This window comes from Vigna unguiculata, chromosome 3, assembly GCF_037176805.1.
Source record: "Vigna unguiculata cultivar grain cowpea cultivar isolate G323 ecotype 2 chromosome 3, ASM3717680v1, whole genome shotgun sequence".
Lineage (NCBI taxonomy): Eukaryota > Viridiplantae > Streptophyta > Magnoliopsida > Fabales > Fabaceae > Vigna > Vigna unguiculata.
The window spans coordinates 44269000-44286539 of NC_140794.1; the positions used below are offsets into that span (position 1 = coordinate 44269000).

General features: G+C 28.9%; 1 pseudogene; it reads left to right on the forward strand.

The window, feature by feature from the left end:
• Nucleotides 1-518: 518 nt before the first annotated feature.
• On the forward strand, nt 519-14766 carry LOC146887898 (uncharacterized; annotated as a pseudogene).
• Nucleotides 14767-17540: the final 2774 nt, after the last annotated feature.

Consider the following 17540-nt stretch of genomic DNA (forward strand, 5'->3'; position numbering starts at 1 on the left):
TTCTTAAAATTAATATTTATACTCATTTCAGTAGCGAGACTCCTTCATTTTGTTCGTACCTTCATCAAATTTACACACAAATGGCAGATCAATTGAATCAATATCCAGATATTTTGTTTGATTTTAGTGAAGATGAGTTGGTTACTAACCAATATATAGTCTATACAACGGATCATAGTGGGTCATCAAGTCACACCTCACTTGAAGCTTCAAATCCAGTGACTGAAAATTCACTATGTATTGGCATGTCTTTTGACACAAAAGAGTCCACAATGTCATGTATCAAGCAATACCATATTGACAATGTTTATAGATTTGCTGTTGTTGAGAGCAAATATGAAAAATTTATATGTCGATGTGTCGATTACAAAAAAGGTTGGTCGTGGCGTTTACGGGCTGCTTGCAAGCGGAGTTTGAGTTGAGAAATTAGAAAGATTGACGGATCACACACGTGTTTGTCAACCATGCAACCTGCAGATCATGTCAATCTTGATTCCAACCAAATTGGTTCTATTGTGATGAACTTTGTAAAGGAAAATTCTTCCATACCTATCAAAACTTTGGTAGCTAAAATTAAAAGTCGTTTCAGATATTCAGTTTCATATGACAAAGCCTGGAATGGTAAGCAAAAAGCGCTTGCTAAGGAGTTCAGAGATTGGGAAGTGTCTTACAATGAACTTCCGAGGTGGTATCAAGTTGTACAAGAAAGCAATCCCGACACAATAATTCAATGCACTGGACCTCCTGTACAAGTAAGTGGCCAACCTGACCCTTCTTGCTATATTATAGAACACGTATTTTGGTCTTTTGGACCATGCATCCAAGGGTTTAACTATTGCAAGGCAGTTGTCCAAGTAGATGGCACATTTCTGAAAGGAAGATATCAAGGGACATTGCTAACCGCACTAGCTCAAGATGGGTCACGTAATATATTCCCTTTGGCCTTCGCAATAGTGGAAGGAGAAACAAAGGAGGCCTTAATATGGTTTTTTCAACTCTTAAGGGAGCACGTTACACCACAATCAAACCTCTGCTTGATAACAGACAGGGGGAAAGGCATATTGGCAGCCCTACAATCTGAAGAAGTACAATGAGAAGCAGATGGACTGCAATCAGTATATTGCATACGTCATATTGCTTCAAATTGCAACAAAAAATTCAAGAATCACGAATTGAAAAACTGGTTAAAGAATATGGGTACTAAAATTTTTCTTTCATTCACCACATTCAATAATTAAACTAACTAATATAATTGCATTTTTACAGCTTACGAGGTGAAACAACCCATATTGGATGCTAAATTGACGGCTTTGAGATCCCATTCACCAGAAGTGACATCTTGGATCGACAGGATACCACTACAAAAATGGACTCAGGCCTACGATGGAGGTAGTAGATTCAGGCACATGATAACAAACCTGTCAGAATGTATGAATTCTGTTTTAAAAAGAGCTCGTTCATTACCAATTTGTGCTATAATTAAGGCAACATTTGAAAGGACCGCAACATGGTTTGTTGAGAGAGGGGTTAAGGTAGACTCCATGTTACGAGCAGGCCACCAATATACAAAGGAAATTAATGCTATCATTAGAAAAAATCAACAACAAGTGGGAATGTGTCAAGTTCGTCGATACTCAAAAGAAAATAATGAATTTCAAGTTCAAGAGATGTTTTCTCCACATGATCACCGCCTACCAATATCTTTTACAGTTAGATTAAATGATTGGTGGTGTGATTGTGGTCATTTTCAAGCTCTTCGACTGCCTTGTCATCACGTAATAACTGTTTGTTCTTTCTCGCATATAGACCTAACCTCATACATCCATCCAGTTTATAGCCTCTAAAACATCAACAAAGCATATGAAATACAATTTCATCCGGTTAGGAATAAAGAATATTGGTCACCATACACCGAACCAAATTTCATTCCAGACCCAAACATGCGCCGTAGGGTAAGGGGAAGACCACCAACTAATAAAATCCATAATTAGATGAATGAACCAAATCCAAATAGACGAAACAAATATTCATATTGTAGAAATGAAGGACATCATAGGGGCAACTGTCCCTATCGTCAATAATTTATTGCTTTATCCTATTTTCTAGTTGATTTTTATTATCTCATTTTTATTGTGTTATTTTTATTATGTCATTTTTATTGTGTTATTTTTATTATGTAATTTTTATAATGTAATTTTTATTATGTTATTTTTATTATGTATTTCTATTATTATGTAACGTATTTTTTAAAATTAATTTATTGTACCAATAAGAAAATTAATTCCCAACAAATTAAATGTAATAACGACTCTTAAGAAAATTGTGTAAAATAAATTGATCAAATTTTAAAGGTTAAAAAAAGAAATTTGAAAATTTTTTAAAAATAAAATAAAACTGCAACGTTAAAAAAAAAACAAAAAAATTGAAACCGGTCTCTTGCCTGACGACTTCAGTGCTAAAACTGGCCTCTTGTCTAACAACTTTGATTTTCAAAAAAAAAAAAAAGAAAAAAAGGAAACCGGCATTGGGGAGGACGACTTCACCTTTAATGTCGTCCTCCCCTAACGGCATGACCCAGATTTACAAAAAAAAATTTCAAAAGACACATATTTTCAAATTCTTGGTCAAACTGACCCAGAATTACCAAAAAGCCAAAAATAGAAGAGTTTTCAAAAACTATTTGTGAATTAACCCTCTTAAACCATTAAGCTTTTAAAATATAGAAATATATATATATATATATATATAATTTTTAAAAATTTATTATTATTATTTTTATGGGTTCTCACAAAACATATCATCCCGACTAAGGTATGATGGTAATTTTATTTTGAAAAATTAATTTAAAAAAATATTTTGTATGTTTCAAAAATTGTATTTTAGAAATTTTGTTCTGGACATTTTTGTAAATTTTAAAAAATAGAAAATTTCTGAAATATATAATCATAAAGTAAATTTTATAAAATAAAATACTTCCTTTGAAGATCTGAAGAAGGGATGTGTAAAGAAATTTGGTGATATGGAATAAGAGGGTCCGTTACCTAACAAATATTTATAATTAAATACTATTATCATATAATTAGATTTCGTTGTGAAAAAACCTACTTACTCAATATTATATGGGTAGAGCCACAAAGTGTGAACTGTACAAGTTAACAATAACATCAAATATGAAAATAAAAAGATTTCGATATATAGAGAGGACCTAGTCATTTCTAAACAAAATCATAAAAACGAAGCAATCATCAATTCATTATAAAAATATGTGTCCGGTTTCATTTACTATTTTTATTTTATTTGATATATAGTATTTATATAATTTCTGATTTTGAGGTTAAATGTTTAATATAAAAAATCGTGGTTGGGAGGGTTATAAAGAGCCGTTGAAATTTTTTTTTATTCATGGGAAGGAAGTAAACATTAATTAATACTTGATCCAGTCCCTGTTCAGTTGAAAATAGAGTAGTTGAGGTCGGGAAAGAAAATGATTTAGCAGAAGATGATAGCTATCAAGCAAAATAGGAAATTAAATTCTCAAATAATAGATTGTACTAAAGTTTGATCGGTGCCTAAATTTATATTTATGTTAAAACCATAGTTTCCAACTTTTGATATATATATATATATATATATATATATATATATATATATATATTGAATATCTTCACTTGTATTTTGTGATACACCGATACCTACATGGGTTCGATTTTGCCCAAATATGTTTTACAAGCCTGCACTTCAATATATACTAATTGTATCTCATAGTAAACCTCCTTTTACTTTATTACCATTGGCTTTAATTGAACATTTTTTTTTTTAACTTATTTCATCAGTTTCTGAAAGCTTTCTAGGAAACATGGAGTGTTCTGAAAATTTCATTTCAAGAGAAATTATATATGTTTTGATGATTTTATTCTGGAAAGCTAATTTTGAAATATATTTTGTCTCTTTCAAAAATTGTATTTTGGAAATTTTGTCTGAATATTTAGTTTTGAAAATTTTGGAGAACTTATTTTAGAAAGTTTCTGAAATATATATCCCGAGAGTTACTTTAGTTAATTTGAAATTTTTGAGCGGTGTATAAAGAAATTTTGGTGGTGCAGGAAGAAAGAATCGCCATTAATTGATACTTGATCCAGCCCATCAGTTGGTCAAAAGTTAAAAATAAAGCGGTTGAGGATTGAAAATAAAATGACCTAGCAAAAGATGATATTTATATTTATATTAAAATCACAGTTCCCAATTTTTTTAATACAAGGAAATTAATTAATTGATAACAAGATCCGTTTAGTTGCAAATGTGAGTAACATCATATATTTATTTGATAAAATTAACTTAAAAGGAAATGACATTTCTTTTAGTTGATTCATTTATTTCATTGTATATTTTTATTCTACTTGCGTTTGGTGGACTTCTGAATGTAACTAGATAAAAAAAATCATTTACCTTTTGTCGGCCGAACTTATCGAATATTTAAAATGAGTTTAACTTTTTAAATTGACACTTGTTTCGGTAGTTAAATAGAAATTTGTAGATTCTCTTTACTACATTAAAATAAAATACATTTGTCTAAAATTTTGCTAGAAAATTTTTCGATACAGGATATCCATAACGTAGGATTCTTTATCTGTATACTCTTCTGAGTCGATCGTGAAATAGAATAATAAAACTTAATACTATTGTTAGGTCTTTTAAGAAGGCATGAAAATCCAACTCCTATGATCCACGAGTTAGTCTACAAAAATTTGTATGACTTGAAATGGACATCAAGATAGTGACACAAGAAGTTTAGTAAATTTATGCACAACTCGAAATAAAAGGATCATTGTTGTTAAGTTAAGAAATATGTTAATAGTAATATTATTCTTGCTTTGTATATTGACAACATGTTAATCATAGGGTTTAATGTGATGGAACTTAATATGTTGAAGAAAACAATTGACATAAATCTTTAAGACGAAGGATCTTTGTCCATCCAAACAAATTTTTAGTACGAGAATCTTGAGAAATAAACTAAAAGGTATTTTGAAGTTGTCCAAGGAGATACTAAGAGTCAGAATACTCCTTTAGAAACCTATATACTTGTGTTTGTATTCGCGCCCGCACTATTTACACGGATGGATTTGCAGGTGAGTAACTCATTTGTTTTTGGGTATTTGTAAAGATTTGAAGGCAAGGAAAAGCGTTGATTTTAATTTTTCATGTCCTTGCTTGAATATGAAGTTTTGCATGGAAAGTCAGTTCAACACTATGCGATATGAAAATAACATTGCTTTTTCATGTGTTATTGGCTCAGCTATTCCATGGCATGTAGAGGTCAGCGGAGAAACTAAAGTGTGTTGTAGGTGGTTGGATGACAACAATGCTTGATTTTTGTGGTTGACAACGAAATCAATTCTCCTTCCTATTATGTGCTGAATAATTGATCCTCGAGGCTTCTTAATGCTTTGAAATTCTATTATCACTTGCATTTTCTATGATTTTTATGTATGCAGGGTTGTTACTCTTGGTGGTGCGCAGATTCACCTAGCTTCTCTCCTCCATTGAAGAAACTGAAGTTCGAGAAGAAATCAACTAAAATGAAGAAACCTGGATATAAAGCTTTAATAATAATAACAATAAGGGTTAAATATGCTTTTTATCTCTTAACTTTCACTGAAAATTAAAATTAGATCCTTTTCGAGACTTTAGCCAAATTTAGTCCTTCATTTTTATAAATGCGTGGATTTAATCCTTTTAACCAAATTTTGTTAAATTTGTTTGACATTTAAACCGCGTCTCATGATAGAATTTAAATTGTTTACACTATTTGACACATTTCCACTTCAATCTCATGATAGCATTTGAATTGTTTACACTGTTTGACACATTTTTGCTTCAATGTTAGCTGAGAAACGTGATTGAGACATCAAATAAACTTAATAAAATTTAGTTAAAAGGACGAAATCATGTATTTCCGCTTCAATGTGAGCTAAGAAACGTGTTTGAAACATCAAATAAACTTAATAAAATTTGGTCAAAAGGACGAAATCATGCAGTTATAAAGATTGAGGATTATAAATTAGTCCAAAGTTTTGAAGATGGAGTAATTCTAATTTTCACTTAAAGTTAGGGGACTAAAACCATATTTAATCCTAATAATAATAGTAAGAATAATTTAAAATCAAGGATAAAATGGTAATCTTCTATTTTTTTAATTAAATCCATCACATCACTTACTTTCATAAACTTTCGTATCAAATCCCTTAATTTCTTACCATTTTTCTCTTAATCCAAACAACCTCTCTTTTCCCCTTCAAATTACTCAAATTCACTCATATCCAAATCCATCTTCAGAAACAAACACACCAGGTGTGAAATGGATATTGATATATACAAAGGACACTTGAAGGTTGCATTTGTTTTTGGAAGAAACAATCTTACTTTTCATTAGGTGATATTGTTGTCCGTTGAAGCCAAGTACAAATCTATCTTCAGAAACAAACACACCAAGTGTGAAATGGATATTGATATATACAAAGGACACTTCAAGGTTGCATTTGTTTTTGGAAGAAACAATCTTACTTTTCATTAGGTGATATTGTTGTCCGTTGAAGCCAAGTACGTAACCCTAAACCATAAACTAATGAGATGATATGATTGAAAAACCTTCTTAAAGAATTAGGGAAGGAGCAAGATGATTCTCCATTATTTAGTGACATTCGGAGTGAATGTATCATTTTATTAGAGACCTTATAAGTGATGGAGATTTCCCATTGTTAAAGATTTCAAGATAAGAGAATCTAATCAATATGCTTGCCAAGAATGTCACAACAAAGAAGTTGATGTTTTTTATTATCACAAATGATTTTTTAGGATAATTAATTGATGGTGAAGACACACACACTAGATGATGATGTAAACTCCTAGTCAGATAATTGTTATTATTGTGGAGTTTGGTTTTAGACCCACATTGTATATTATTGAATTGTATATTATTTAGGAATATTAATTTTTGTGTTGCTATATAAGTAACATAACATATCGTAAAGCTTTTAAATATCCCAAAATCAAATACTTACTTATGTCCTATCTTAAGTTCTTGTGTCATTTCTTTCTCTCTCATTTATTTTATTGCTTTTTCTCCTAACACACCACTACATTTACTATTAACATTGTCAATGATCAACTAATATAAGTTATGTAAAGGACATCACTTAAAAAATAACATAACTAAGTGAACTTTTTGAAACTATACCAACTTTAACTTTATAAATGAATAAAAAACTTATTTAACCAGTTTAATATAATACACAATTTAGGTAAGTTGACGTAACACAAAATATTGAAAGGAGTTTGTCACAAGAGAAGTTAGAGGATATTGATAGAAACTTATATAACATTATATGTTGTGCTTGTTAGAAATCATAATGAGTATGACTCTTACAATAAATAGAAATGAAACAAAAAATAACAACATATTAGGATTAAAATTCATTACTTTAAAGTTTTGAGTACAAAATATTGTAAAAATTTAAATATAATTTTGTTTCATGACTCATTATCATTAAGTCTCTCTACTAATCTTCTAAAGACCCAACACTTTGTCAACGACTTTTATGTCGGTATACATTATTTAAAAAATAAACTTGACTTTTCTATAATTAAAAAAAATTGATATATACATAGTTTAAAAATAAAAATGCGAAAAAGTTAGTTGATAATAACTTTTATACCACTATACATTATTTAAAAAATAAACTTGACTTTTCTATAATTAAAAAAATATATTAATATACACATAATTTAAAAATAAAAATGTGAAAAAGTTAATTAAAATAATTTAAAAGTCATAAAAAACTTTTCTAATCATACCTTTAATTATTATCATACTTTTTACAAACCCTAGAATATGCCATCTTTAGAAAAAGTACCTCAACGTACGTAGGAATTACCTCTAAAAAAAACAACTTCCCAATAATAAAGTAGCGACATTAGTAGAAAAACAAGCGAAAGATGATACCATTTATGTTATCGTCCAATTATAACTGTTTGAGTTAGTTCGCTTTTATAGGAAAAAGTTTACATTGCTTTTCTTAGACATTTTTAACGATGATCATCCAGTTAAAATCAGAGTTTGACATTTACAGTTTATGTTATTGTTTTCATTGTAAACTTTTATTAAAATGATGTTATAATTACAGTAGAAGAGTTTGTGAAGTCAAAATTAGTTTCAATATTTGAGTTTATTCAGTTTATTATGGGTTCAACTAGGTTAGATCGAAAGAATTTTATTTTTTCAAAGATGGGTTGAATTGAATTTGATTTACTTAATCACTTGATTCAAAGGTCAAAGGTCAAAAGATATGAATTGTGTCGAAGACAACAACACTATTAATTTTTGTATTATAATTATTTACTATTTTTAATTATATATGTTCACAATTTGATATTTTTAAATACTACAATGTTGTTCAATAATATTTGAAAATGTTGCTTAATAATGTTTAAATAGTCTGAATATTTAATTTATTTGTTTGTCAAGTTATATATGTTGATAGTTTAATCTAATAATTGGTATTTTTATAATAATATTTCGAGAATCAAGTAAACATCTTGATTCCACTATTAAACAAAATTAATGTAATCAATTCATTTTTATTGTAATACAATAAATATATAAAATAAATTGTAAAAAAAAAAAATTTATAAATAAGTTAATTTACTCACACATTAACATGTAATGAAAGCCTAACTGGTTTTTTCTTAATTCAACCTGTTATACCAAAACCATCACTTTCACAACTCCTAAGGAGAGAAATGAGAAAAGTATCTCAGAAAATGCATTTAAGTTTAAACTTCTTTTAACTGTACGCAAGATTTTTGTATCTTATTGTGATGTAGACTGACTGAGGCAAAGAATGGAACATAGCACCATGTGTTCCGTCAAATATGCAACTTATCGTCATTAAGTTTTGAGCAGAAATTAGAAAAGCTTTGAGAAGGAAGTTCCTTCATTAAAACTCAACTTGCCATTCTAAATTATTACTTTCTCAATATGTGTAAGAAAAATCATCACAAAAATTTCGTAAAAGTTTAAAATTTTACCGATCTAAAACCTCGATTTTCAAAGCAAAGAATTTTTCAACAATTTTGTTCATAGCTTTTATTGTTTGGCATAAATGGGAGTGGGTGATTCGTGACATCGACGTGCTCAACCTTTGACAGTAGTAGCACCAATAATGGAATAACAACAACAAAACAAAACTTATGAATCAATGAAGTCAACCAAGAGAAAGTGCCCTCTTTAATTTTTCGATTTTAGTAACATTTATTAGGTCACCTTAATTCATATCATCTTTTATTTAGCTTTATGTCATTATATCATATTATTTATACATTTTATTTTAATACAAAAATGTTGTTAGATTATTTATTTTTTTCTATTTTAATAAAATTTCTTTTAAGGCGATTTTTTTTATTATAAGTTAAGAATCTTAAATACATTTTATTTAATAAGTTTGCATTGAAAACAGTGTGTTTGGACACTTGAAAGAAGGCTAATAAAGTTGTACACCTACCTGCCTCACCAAACTCCACAAGGAAGACATGTTAGCAATGAAGAAGAATTTTGTCATATTTTATGAAAAAGTATCAAACATGACTTTATTTGTTATATGATTTGGAACTAGGATTTAGTTGGGTTATCTTAGTATTTGTGCAAAAATTAGTTAATAATTAGTTAAAATGTTTTTGGCATTGCACTAAAAAATCATTAATCAGTAACAAATTTTAAAAATTAAAATAATTAGTTATTATATTAATTAAGTTAAATATCACTTTGTAAATTAAACATTATATTAATAGTTAAAATACTTTTTATTATGAAAAAATTATAAGTAATTTGTAAAATAGAATATAAATTATTATAATTTTTTATTTATAATACGAACTATCTTAAATATTAATAAATTTTAGTTTATAAAATTACATAATAACTAATTATTTAATGAATTTTTTATAGATGAATATCACTGAAAAAAAAAAAAATTGGAAGGTAACTTTAAACAACTAGTATATATCCAACAATGGAAAATGGTGGTTTCGGAGTCTCATCGACCCACCAAAATTTCTTTTAATACTGATGTTGGTGTTAAATTAACGTCAATTTATATTTAGGGTTAAATATGTTTTTTCTTCTTCAAATTTTAGTAAAATTTGAAATTAGTCTTTTTTCAAAAATTTTGACTAATTTAGTCATTTATCTTTAAAAATGCATGAATTTAGTCTTTTTAGCCAAATTTTGTTAAGTTTATATAATGTTTCAAGCATATTTCATGATAATATTTGAATTGTTTAACTCGTTTTTTATTTCAATTATATTTAATTATATTTATGCATATTTTAGTTCCACTTTTGGAGACTAGAACTACTTTGCATTAACTACAATTTATGACGGTAGTTATTGATGCATGGTGATGTGTTCTGAGTGCGCGTGCTATAATACTGAGTTTTTTCAACTAATGGAAGTTATATAAAACATCATGGTTGGTATGATTGCTAGCACGAAGCATTACTATGTTTCATGATCTTTAATAATAATAATAAGAATTGTTTGTTTCTTAGTTGTTCATCACTTGTCATTATTTAGAAACCAATTATGGTGTACAACATAGTATGATATTCAACGTGCCATTAAATACATTTTACAAAAATGAGTAAGCATGGACAATATTGGAGAAATTGAGGAGTTGAGTTTTCAGATGCACCAACAATTCTTCTTTTTATCGTCACATGATATTAATGGAAAGAAAGAATAACGAATATCAAACCATTAAGCAAGTGTTGAAAACGTATAATTTAACCTCATCAAAACATTAGTGACATAATTACAATACAATGAAAAACAGTAAAATATGAAACAAAATATAATATAAAAAGCTATGAAAAACATATTTATAGAAAAAAAAAACTGATATGTTCTTGGTCCCTTACCTTTAAATGAAATTTGGAATTAGTCTCTCTTTAAAACTTTTGTCCAGTCTAGTATCTCAACTTTAGAAATACATGGATTTAGTCATTTTAATTAAATTTTGTTAAGTTTATTTGATGTTTCTAACGCATCTCTCAGCTAACATTAAAGTATAAATGTGTTAAAAGATGTAAACAACTATTGTATCACAAAACGTGTTTAAAACGTCAAATAAATTTAATAAAATTTGGTTAAAAGAACTAAATTCGTGTATTTATAAAGTTGAGAGACTAAATTGGATTAAAGTTTCAAAATAGACTAATTCCAAATTTTACTGAAAATTAAATGAAACATATTTTAAAAAAAAAAGGCTTGAACTATCAAGATCTATTAACCCTAATTAGCCAATTAGAAACCTAGAGAAACTTAATTCCACCGTTAGTGAGACACAATACCTAATATATTTTGTAGAAGACAAAGACTTTCACTATTTATATATCCTGAAGTGTTGTAATTGATTATGTTATGCTTTTATATTAATTTTATAAAATGTTATAGATTATTATGAAAAAAATGTTAGTTTTATAAAATGAAGTAAATTATTATGGAAAAGAAACTCAATATAATTAATTAATTTGTAAGACAATAATTTACAAGAGAAAGAGAACATATAGTTTGCGTATTAGATATGCAATTGATCATTCTCCTTTCAATAGTTTTTTGGAAACACCTAAAACAATGCAACAATTGATTACAACAAATAAAATCTCTACCAAATTAAAACAAATATCTTGATTTTCAAGTCAATATTCATGAAACTCTTACTTTGAGTAATATGAATAAGTAAAAAATTACATTTGTGTATTGTCAAAACAATTTAATAAGTCTCTTGTTTGTATCTATAGCTTAGATAGTTTTGTCTTATGAGAATGTTACAAATTGTTAAAAAATGAGATAAAGTTTGTACTTCTTTTAAAAAAAATTGTAGGAACTTTGTAATTTTGTTAGAAAATTCGCATATTAAATAATAATACTTTTGGTAAATAATCTTAAATGTAAGTCGTGTTTTCACTATAAGAGATTATTTTTTTATTGCGATATTATTTTCAGTAAGGAAGGGAGAAAGATGAACAATTTGATGTGAACATAATCAACTTTGTATGTTGTACAATAAAAATATATAAATAAATAATGTATATATAAATAAAATGGTGAGAAACTTTCCAAAACTTAATATAAATAATATAATAATATATAAATATAATTTAAAAATGTATAAAAATATACATAAAAAATAAAATTAAAAATTTTAGGGGAGTCTGGCTCCCCTATGTCACACATAAGTTCCGCAAATGAGTATTAGTGAGTTGTCAACAATAATATGTGGAGATTGCGGACAATGAGTCAAAGGTGCTAGATAATGAGAATTTATGATAGGGAAGCACACTAGTGTAAAAAAACCTTTTTAAATTGTTTGAACAAGGTTTTCTATACCAGTGTTAAGACTTTAGCAAGTGTACCAAGTCGCGCAAGTACTAACTGGTAAGACTGGGATATAGTTTTCCAAGAGACTTGTGTATACTAAATAATTGCGTAATTTATGACTAATTTAAACTAAAGAATAAATTCATAATTTGGGTTTTTGTGTGCAAGAAAGTAAATATTTCATAAACAAGTAAAAATTGAACTTGGATATTTGAAGACTCTAGAAAATGATAAAGACTAGAAATACAATGGATTGATATTGTTGGGGTTAGACTTCACCTACTTCACTCTCATGTATATAAAACAATAAAACTCTTCTCCATTAATTACTAATGTCAACCCACAAGTCTACTTAAACCATAATCCCTTAGTTGAATGAGCCTAGGTTTCCTTATTAACAACCAATCCCTTGAATCCCTAAATAAGCAAACCCGATTTAGTTCCATTAGGTATCTTGTTCCAATTCTAGGTTTTCAGAGATATTTTCCAATACCTAATGACCCAAATATCATGCAGTGAATGGTTAAAACAAAGCAAGCTTTAAGTAAATAAACAAAGATACTAGCAATCAATGGAAGAAGCATATATATATATATATATATATATATATATATATATATATATGTTCAAATCATCCACAAATACATGAAAGTTTAGTGGCTATATCTAACCCCAACAAAAATGGGTTTAGCTCTCCATTGTCATGGAGAGCCCAAGCTTACAAAATGGAAGTGGAAGAGGGAAGAGATACAAAGAGGAAGAAATGATAGTTCCCACTAGCCCTAAGAGACCTCCAAGTGCTCCAAAACACGTTGCTTGAGCTCCAAAACGCGTTGCTTGAGCTCCAAACTGTTCAAGATGAGTTTCCCCTCGCAAAAAAAGAAGAAAAAGGGCACTCTTGCCACATCAGCGAGACTAACGCTTGGCAGAAGCTTCTCACCACTAGGCACTAGCTACAAAACAGTAGTGAAAACTTGCGCGAATCACCCGACGATGTCCAAGTGCCGCCAGGCGGTGACTACATCTTACGCCTGGTGCCTGCTTTGTGTCGCCTGGCGCTGACTGTCTCTTGTGCCTGACGCTGGCTTTGTGTCGCCAAGTAGCTCCTGTTGACATTTTTCATCTTCTCCTTGCTATTCTGGGTCACTCAGTTGTCTGGACTTTTGGAACAAAGCTTCCAATCTATAAATAGACACACAAATGGGGATTAGTGGTATATTTAGATCAATGTAACCCAAAATGTATTTATTTACAAAAGTAAGGTAAAATTGAGGATTAAGTAGGTTAAAAGCTTTAGAAGAGATGATTTTGCTAATAAAATGTAGCTTGGATAATGGTAAAAATTAACATTATCAGCCAGCGTTATAGAAAGTTTTCACTTTGCTATATTGATTCCAAAACTAGTATAAAGAATGTTACTTTCTATATTGATTCTATCCATAACTGGTATAAAAAAAATCCTAAGATAATCCATTAGCTCACTTCTCACCTCCATGCTCAGAGTAATCCACGAAAAGCAATCTATTTGACAGTTGAGAAGAGGAAGAATAAGCAACATCACCATTATAACAATATTCATATTTCTATTTAAGCTTTTAAAAAGACTCACCTGATTTTGCATACACATGGATGAAAACTAAAACTCATTTACACAAAGTAAAGGAAAGAAAAAAATAAAATCAAATAATAAAGTTGAATGAAATAGTAGAACTTGAGGAGACAATAGGAAGAGGGGGTAGGTCCAATCTAGTTCAAAACCTTTCTTCTTCTTCAAACACCAAAGAGGGAAAGGTCTTCTTCTTCACGTGAGAGGCTCCTGAATTGGTACAAGGCCTTGTTGGGATCGTCACATCTCCCATCCTCGACCTTTGTCTTTCCCTTTATGAAACGACTTTCAATGTAGAAACCATCGCCCCTCATAGCTAATGCCACCCACAATAGTGTCATCGTCGGTCCTTGTCACCGATGGTGCTACCATTCACAAACCTCTTATGCTCCACCGCAACTATCATTCACGAGAAAAATTGCAAACCATTGATGAATCACGATCCACCTCCGGTTCTTACTCTCTCCAGCCATCACCCACTACCAATACCTTTATTGTTTCACAATGCTTCCCTGTTGGTTTTTTCTGTTCCAATTTGTATCTTCATCGTTGGTTATTTTGGTTGCAACTAGAGAAGGTATTGAGTGGGGAGAGAATAGAGATGGCTGTGAAAAGGTTGATGGAAAAGGAGATAAAGGTGGAGAGATTAGGAAGAAGACGAAGGAAATGGAGGAAAAAACTTGGAGAGTTGTGCAAGAAGGAGAAGTTTGGATATAAGGATTAAGGTTATAAAGAATGGTGAAATTGGGAAGTTATAAAAACCACTTTTTATATCAATTATACCTAAAATCGATATAAAAAGTTTTTAATTATTTATAGAATTGCCAATGTGTTACTTTCTATACTGATTATTAGTCCAACCGGTATAAAAAATCTCAAATTATTTGCAAAATTATCACCACCTCCCTTTTTATTCTTGATGGATTATAACTGGTATATATATATATATATATTATTATAAAAAATCACTAATGACATTATCATCACTAATTAAAAAGTGATTCAAGTAGATTGTCTGACAATATGTATCATATTTTTATTTTATAGCAAGAAATAAAAAGAAGAAAGAACGATATTGAAGCTTTATTATACACTCAATTAGAAAGTTTAGACTTCCTTAATATCCTTTTTTTTTTCATAACAAGTTATCTCTTAGACTTTTTACTTTCTGTTATAAATATAACATTTGACATCTTAACCAACTAGATGTAAATAATAACATTTTATATTGGGAATTTTATGAATAATTATATATGCAAATCCCTCCTAGCATTCATGTAAATCTTACTAAGCGTCTGTTCGTTTGAAAGGTTCCTACTGTTCACGTGTATTAGAGAAGATGGATTTACAAATATTTCGTGTTCTCATTTAACGATTCAAACAGAAAAGCGAAGACTGATTTGCGGGTTTTTTCTAAAAACTCATCCCCTCAATTTTGCAGAGATTTGAGATAATATACAAACATTTACTTTTCTACCCCTTCACATATATTTCATCTTTGCTATCTGATAATAGAAACTTGTTCGCAATCTTATTTCACCTCATCTTCCATCTTTCAAACCTTGTCCGCATATTAGGTTTTCGATTTACTCCACTGTTTGAATCTGATTTGATAGAAATTGTTAATGGGGTGGTGGTATTTATGCAAAAAATCAACTCTTGTATGAGACTCAAGAATTGGTGATTGCTACCAGTAAAAGGTTAAGGAGAGGGAATGTGAAAGTGTGAGTAAATATACTTTTGTGGGCACCGGTTTTGTAACCGGTGCGTAGAAGAGCTTAACACCAGTTATGACACCGGTGTATATGTGTTGTTTTTTTTAATTTTTTTTATTTTTTTAAACTTTTTTTAAAAGTTTAATTCTATAATTTTTTTTTACATTCATAAAAATTTATTTATTATTTAATTTAAAATTTCATATAATTTAAATATATTTTTACTTTGTATTAATTAATTATAATTATTTTTATAACATCAAATTACAAAATCATTCTCTTTTTTCATCAAGGGTATTTTGGTAACTTTCTAATTATATATGTTTTTATAATTTATTTTATTTATCACATCAATAAAATTTTTCACTAACTTTCATAAAACTTATCTCCAAATCCACTCACTTTACCTTCTAAATCCACTAAAAAAAATACATAAATTCATCCACCCAAATCAACACAAATTCATCTTCACACTCTCTCCCATATCCACACCCCCAAAGGAACACATCCTAAATGGGTTTGTAAACCGAACAATTTCATATAAACAAGCACCTAAATTGAGATATTGAAAGTTTTATGTTTTTCTTATTTCACAAGGATATGTATGTTTATCCAAAAAAAAATACAAACTAAAATACCGCGATTTATTTAATATATATTGATGATAATTATCCTTGTTAAAAGCAACTAAACTTAAATCAATTCTAATCCGATAATCTTAATAAGATATTTAGATTTAAAAATCTTATAGATTTAACATATTTTCTCATTCTAGAAACAGCTAGTAACAAGTCTGGAATTCATTTGTAAAAAATAAAATAAAATTCCATAGATAAATCATCTAGCTGCCATATGGATGCCCTGTACAAAGCAAAAATAATGTAAACATTTTATTAATAAAGAATAATCAGAAAGTACAAACAAAAGAAAAGAAACAAATCGGACAACAACACAACACAAAAATAATTAAATCTTTTGAGTTATTCTATTTATTCTTGTGATAATACATAAGTTATTGAACAAGCATTTACCAAAATTTTAATTTGAATAATATAAAAAAAAAACTCAAAATTTCATTGAGCCATATTTGTTCCTAATTGCATATCACATCTGTTCACATGTGTGTTCCCACAATTTGTTTGAAGTAGCTTGACAACTATTTATTATTATTATTACTATTCAACATTTTCATTAATTTTTCTTCTACATTTTATTAAGCCCTGCAAATAATACGCCGTAATTTTCGATAACTCATCGTGCAACTTTTCTACACATTCCTGGTCTTGTCAAGATTTGACGACATTAACACCGTTACATTATTTATTTTTATTCTTTAACTAAAGGATTTTTATTTGACAGTGTCTTAATTTTTAAATTCAGGATTCTAATAATAAAATTACTAGATATATATTAATTTTATATTCTTTTGGAGGTATATGTGGGACAGTGGAGCATCTAATAAAAAAGAAAAACAAAAACGAGGGATAAGGTGCAGATTAAATGTTGAACGTGGCAAACTCTGTTTAGGTGATAAAAAAAAGTATAGCAAGTGGCAGGGTCCCTTTGTTTGAGCAAAAGTCACAACTCAGGTTACCGAATTTCTAGGGTTTATAACATATTCACGTCATTGTTTCTGACAAGAGTTCCAAAAAAGAAAATTAAAAGCTGGCGTCACTTTTTTTATTCACACAAAATTTAAAATCCAACATTCACAACAAACAAAGCTAGATAAATTTTTTTACATAAAATAAGCCAAAATGCTTCCTTCACCTCGATTTTGTGG